This window comes from Lissotriton vulgaris, chromosome 7 (genome assembly GCF_964263255.1).
Source record: "Lissotriton vulgaris chromosome 7, aLisVul1.2, whole genome shotgun sequence".
NCBI lineage: Eukaryota > Metazoa > Chordata > Amphibia > Caudata > Salamandridae > Lissotriton > Lissotriton vulgaris.
The window spans coordinates 679,913,629-679,919,556 of record NC_141695.1 but is presented as its reverse complement, the minus strand read 5'-3'; positions in this window follow the sequence as shown (position 1 = coordinate 679,919,556).

Here is a 5,928-nt window from a genome sequence, read left to right as displayed (position 1 = left end):
AGGAGATGAGCTGTACGAACTGTTTGAAACTCTACCTGACAGGGGTGAAGCTAACGATTACACTGCAGCAGTAACTGCTCTGAACCGATACTTTGACCAACGTGTCAACCCAGACTTCGAGTGGTTCAAGCTGCGCCAAGCGCGCCAAGGCGAAACTGAGTCCATCAACACCTACTATGCGCGCCTCCGCAAGCTTGCGAATTACCGGATCAGAGGGCGGAACTTCTAGCGCAACTAATACAAGGGTGCAGGCCGGTTCAGCTTCGGCGCCTCATTTTGAGACAACCACGCATCACGTTGGATGAGATCCTTGTGCTGGCCCGGTCGCATGAATTATCCAATGCCCGTGCAGATGAGATGGAAGCAGCGCTCCACCGATTGGGACCCACAAATCGCACACCACCCAACAATGAGGAACACCTTGATGTAATCCACCGGCGGCAGCAGTCGATGAGAGGACCTACGAGGGCAAATTCTCAGTCATCTTGCGGAAACTGCGGAATGGATGACCCTGCCAGTGGAAGATGCTTTGCTTTTCCCCTGTACCACTTCAGTACACATGCTACGCCAGACGAGGTTCCTGGTCTACTTAGCCCCGTTATTCCTAACAAACCGGAAAAGGGCAGTCCCCAGGCTTTAGGCTCACCTAAAGAAAAGGAGCAAATACTCCAACCTTATGTAAGGACGCCACATTCATTCAAAAACCGTACAGAGGCAATTCCAGGGAAGTGTATCTCTCACGGGACTAACCCCCTGATAAAACAATATAGCTAACTGCTCAGATGCCTATAGGTGGGTCACCACAGAGAACAATTAAGCACGCAGCAAAGAAAACAGATACAGGTCTGGAAGGAGCCTTAGAAAAGGCATCTTTTCCAACAGAGTCCCACACGAAGCCCGAAAGGAAGGGTCCTGGTACTGTTTTTTTCCACCATCTAATTATGCAGATCTACAACAAGCTTTAGAATACAACACAGTGTGCCAAGAAGATAATCAGTCTACAAGCCCAAAAGAAAGTCCCACTGCATCCTCCATCTCCTGAGAGTCAGTTAGGCAAGAACGTAGACTTTTTTCACATCCCCAAAAACAACTTCTATAGAAAACCATCAGAGGGGAAACAAAAAGGAAGAAAAAGTTCAATCCCCAGAAAGATGGGTACAGTCTTCACCTCCGATCACAATATCACCTGCAAGCTAAATCAAACTATAATCAGCGACAAGCCCACAGTTTTTTTATCTCTTAGTCCAGTGGGGGAAAACATTACTAACTGCATTATAACAATCATTTAATGTCCTGAATTTTCAATCAGATAAACTTGACATGCAGATTGATTTAATGAAATTGATGGCAGCACACATAGCTGGAATTAACTCAAATTTTGAATTATTGCACGTTAATGAAATCCTTCCAAGACATCCACACGGCTTTTCAGATGCCAAAGACTCAGTTTTTTAAATATTTGCAGTTTTGGCATGCCATTGCTCCCAGCCTGGAGGGCCTGGACTCACTGGCAGAGTTTAGTCCGGTGGAAGCAAAGATCTTTATGGGGGACCTCCTCGACCACAAGATCTCCAAAATCTATCAATCCCTGGTTACACATTGTTCCCCCTCTTTGCAGCATCTGCGGGAGGCCTGGGAGGGTGATGTAGGCCAGTTAGAGGAGGAGGACTAGACAGAAGCTTTGGCTTCTCCATGCGGGGCGGCTATTGCAGTGCGCCTGCGACTTATCCAATTCAAATACCTTCACCGGGTTTACTTTATCAGGCTTAGGCTCTGGAGGGCGGGCTTGGTGGCTTCCCCGGAATGTCTCCGATGCAGGCAGGAAGAGGGGATCCTGATACATACCATATGGCAATGCACAGCGCTGGCTTGCTTGTCTCTCGGAGGTTCTGGGGTGGGAGCTTCCACATTTACTGAAACTAGTTCTCCTCCATGTGATGGAAGGGATCGGGGGCAACATCTATAAGCGACATCTCCTGCTCCTAGGTATCACATTAGCAAAGAGAGATATAGCTAGAGTCTGGAAGGCCCATCGGTCTCAACCTGGAAAAATGGCCTTGACTTTAGTATGGGCCTCGAGCTCCCCATCTTCGGCGCTGGAAGCACTATAAGATCTGGAGGCTCTGGGCGGATTATCAGGGCTTAGAGCTGGAACCGCAGAGGGGGGACCGGGTTCGTGACCCAGAGTAGCCGGTTGACGTCTCCCGTTTCTTGCATTTCCCTATGTATGCCTCATGATTCCTCATTGAATAATGGTATTGTGGCTATTGAACTCTTGTATGGACTGTTGGCAGCCTGGGTCAGATATATATTGTTTTGGACTATAGAGACGGTGCACTGGGGGGTGGGAAGGGTGGATGGGTGGTTTGTTGGTTAAAATAATTTATTTTATTTGTATTGCCTTTCATATTTTCATATTTTTTATTATGTAAAACAGTCAAAGTCATTGTTGTTTTTGGGATTCAGAGGTGTGCATTATACGTGTTATTTTGACAAATAAAATCTATTAAAAAAAATTTGAATTATTAACTGTACAAATCACAAAAGCACAAACAAGCTTCCCCTTACAAATAGCTCCCCCTATAACTGTGTATGTAGACAAATAACCGACAAACTGGTCTCCTTTCAAGATATTCTCAGGAATACTACAGGCAGTAAGATCTACTCTTAAAAGTGACTCATTCGACTCAATACATATGAATGGCTCTAGAACCATGGGAGCTGTAAAGGCCACACAGGAGATAGAAAGCAAAAGTGAGCCGAATATTGTTGCAATAGAAGGAGTTAGAGACACAGGTAAAATCCAGGATGCTCCTTCAACACCACCCGCTTCTCGTCCATCCTTTGGAAGGCAAACAAAAAGGCAACAAAAGCAGGCAAGGACGGCCAGTCTCAAGTTTTCTAAACACATGGTACCTGGAACCAAACAAATCTATCCAATCTTTGCTCAACAGTGTAAGCCAAGCATAGATAACATAAGTATAAATTAATCCGTAGACGGCAATAACTGCTCCGGGTCAGTGGCTTAAGTGCTTTCAGTCAGGTCAAACAAATCACCACAAAAGAGGTGTACCCTAAACCAAATATACCTGAGCACCCACCAGCCCAAAAATCAGTAGCACACAGTTGATACAAAAAGGTGCCATTCAAGCAAAAAAGGCCATTCTACAACAGGAATAAAGACAGAAAAAACAACAGAAAGTCCGGAACAAAAGGATATAATAACAGATTAGAAGAAGATAAAGGAAGTTTAGTCCTAAATCAGTCTTCTGCTCCAACACTATCCCTAGTAATCTATCAAGGTAAAGTACAAGTATCAACAAAAACAATGCAGCAAGGAAATCAAACAAGACAAGACTCTGGCAAATAGAATTCAATATTAGTAACAACAAACGGGCAATTCTGCATATCATATCTAAACTAAAAAATAAAGGAATCCCTAGTGCTGAATTATCACTGAAATGGATCAGGTTGAATGCAGGGAATTTATTCTATCAAACAACAACTAAAAAGGTCAACATCTCACCCCAGGAATATGTACTACAAAACAAACCTAAACAGACAAGTCCCTGTATAGAAAACCAAGTACCTCAAATACAAATAAGCAAGAGTTACCACCAAAATGTTTAAAGGATCGCCAACCAAAATTGATATTCCTGCCAGAATATTCAACCAAAGGGATACAGGACATTTTAAACAGAGATTGTTTAGGGAGATTCCAGAATTAAGTGAAAAAGTATCAGCTGACCTCGTTGCAGGGGAATTTCCGCAAATCGAAAATTGGCCCCAGGCAGAAACAACATTAACAATCCAGATTTCCAGCAAAAAAGCAGACCTGATTTACGCATTTAGAAAGTCTTTTGAAATCTGGGGAATAAGTCTAGTACACCAAAAGCCTCCTAAATACCCCTACCACCAGCTACAAAAAATAGCATTGCCAACATTTTTACAGGCTACAGGTAAAGGATCAATATAATTTCTGAGGGGAGCAAGAAGTTCCTCACCTAAAGCAAAGGCAAGTTCAACACAAAGACATACGAAAGACCAGCAAAGCCAGATACCAGCCAAGCCAATGATAGAAGACAAGCAGGATTGGACATGGGTTCCAAAGGCCCTAGAACCTCGGCAGACCTGACATAGTACTGCAGCAAACGGAATGTGATTTACCAGGGCCCCAAATCACATTGAAAACAGAAGAGATCATCAATATTTGTTCATGGAATGTTCTTGGATTTGGAGAGAATGTGCCTAGATAATGAGACTATGACCTTCTTTCAAATTTTCAATATTACAAGAAACCTGGAATTTAACACCAATACCAATAGTAGGCTAGGAGGAGCACCATAAACTGGCGGAAAAAATCTTCAACTTTGGACATCCAAGGGCGGTACGTCCATTTATGTCTCCTCAAAGTCTACAGAAGAACTTGACTCAGACGAGAACTGGCTGCAAGTCTTGAAACTTGAAAGCAAAAGTAGCACGCTAACAAGGCTTGTGCAGTTAATTATTATTAACATATATATACATCCAGATAAAAAAAGAAAGGAAAGAAAGATGGACGAGCCTTGTAAACCTAATAAAACTGCTGCAAAACTTGTATCGATTTACAAAAGGGGGTGGTGATGAACAGAGTGTCTGAATTGAGCAGACCACTCTTACCCAGTCCAAAGATCAGGGCTTGATCCATCACTGTTATTTATCTCACTGCCCCATCCCAGCTCAGAACCTGGCTATATGCAAATCAGTCTGTCCCTGGCCCAGTGCATCATGGGAACAGGGCAGACTAAACTACCAAGCCAATTCTTTACCAGAAAGGAGACAAGCTACCGGGGACCGGTTTCTGGCATTTCAGCCGTCTTCGGCCCGGCTTGCTTGAATCCTGATGGAGCAGTGAGAAAGGGACTCATGTCTGAGTATACCCTGCCACACCTATAGTGGCCAAAATCGATTTACAAAAGGGGGTGGTGATGAACAGAGTGTCTGAATTGAGCAGACCACTCTTACCCAGTCCAAAGATCAGGGCTTGATCCATCACCGTTATTTATCTCACTGCCCCATCCCAGCTCAGAACCTGGCTATATGCAAATCAGTCTGTCCCTGGCCCAGTGCATCATGGGAACAGGGCAGACTAAACTACCAAGCCAATTCTTTACCAGAAAGGAGACAAGCTACCGGGGACCGGTTTCTGGCATTTCAGCCGTCTTCGGCCCGGCTTGCTTGAATCCTGATGGAGCAGTGAGAAAGGGACTCATGTCTGAGTATACCCTGCCACACCTATAGTGGCCAAAATCGATTTACAAAAGGGGGTGGTGATGAACAGAGTGTCTGAATTGAGCAGACCACTCTTACCCAGTCCAAAGATCAGGGCTTGATCCATCACCGTTATTTATCTCACTGCCCCATCCCAGCTCAGAACCTGGCTATATGCAAATCAGTCTGTCCCTGGCCCAGTGCATCATGGGAACAGGGCAGACTAAACTACCAAGCCAATTCTTTACCAGAAAGGAGACAAGCTACCGGGGAGCTTGTTTCCTTCCCAGTGTAAGAATTGGCTTTTGTAGTTTGGTTTGCCCTGTTCCCATCATGCACTGGGACAGGAACAGACTAATTTGCATACAGCCAGGTTCTGAAACTGGGATGGTGCAGTGAGCTAAAAAACGGTGTTGGATCTAACCCTGATCTCTTGACTGGGTGAGAGCTTTCTGCTTAATTCAGAGACTCTGTCCCTCACCACCCCTTGTTGTAAATATTTTTGTCCACCCTAAGCGTGGAAGGGTATTCTCAGATGTGAGACCCTTGCTCATTGCACCATCAGGATTCAAGCAAACCGGGCCGAAGACGGCTGTAATGCCAGAAACCGGTCCCCGGGAGCTTGTTTCCTTCCCAGTGTAAGAATTGGCTTTTGTAGTTTGGTTTGCCCTGTTCCCA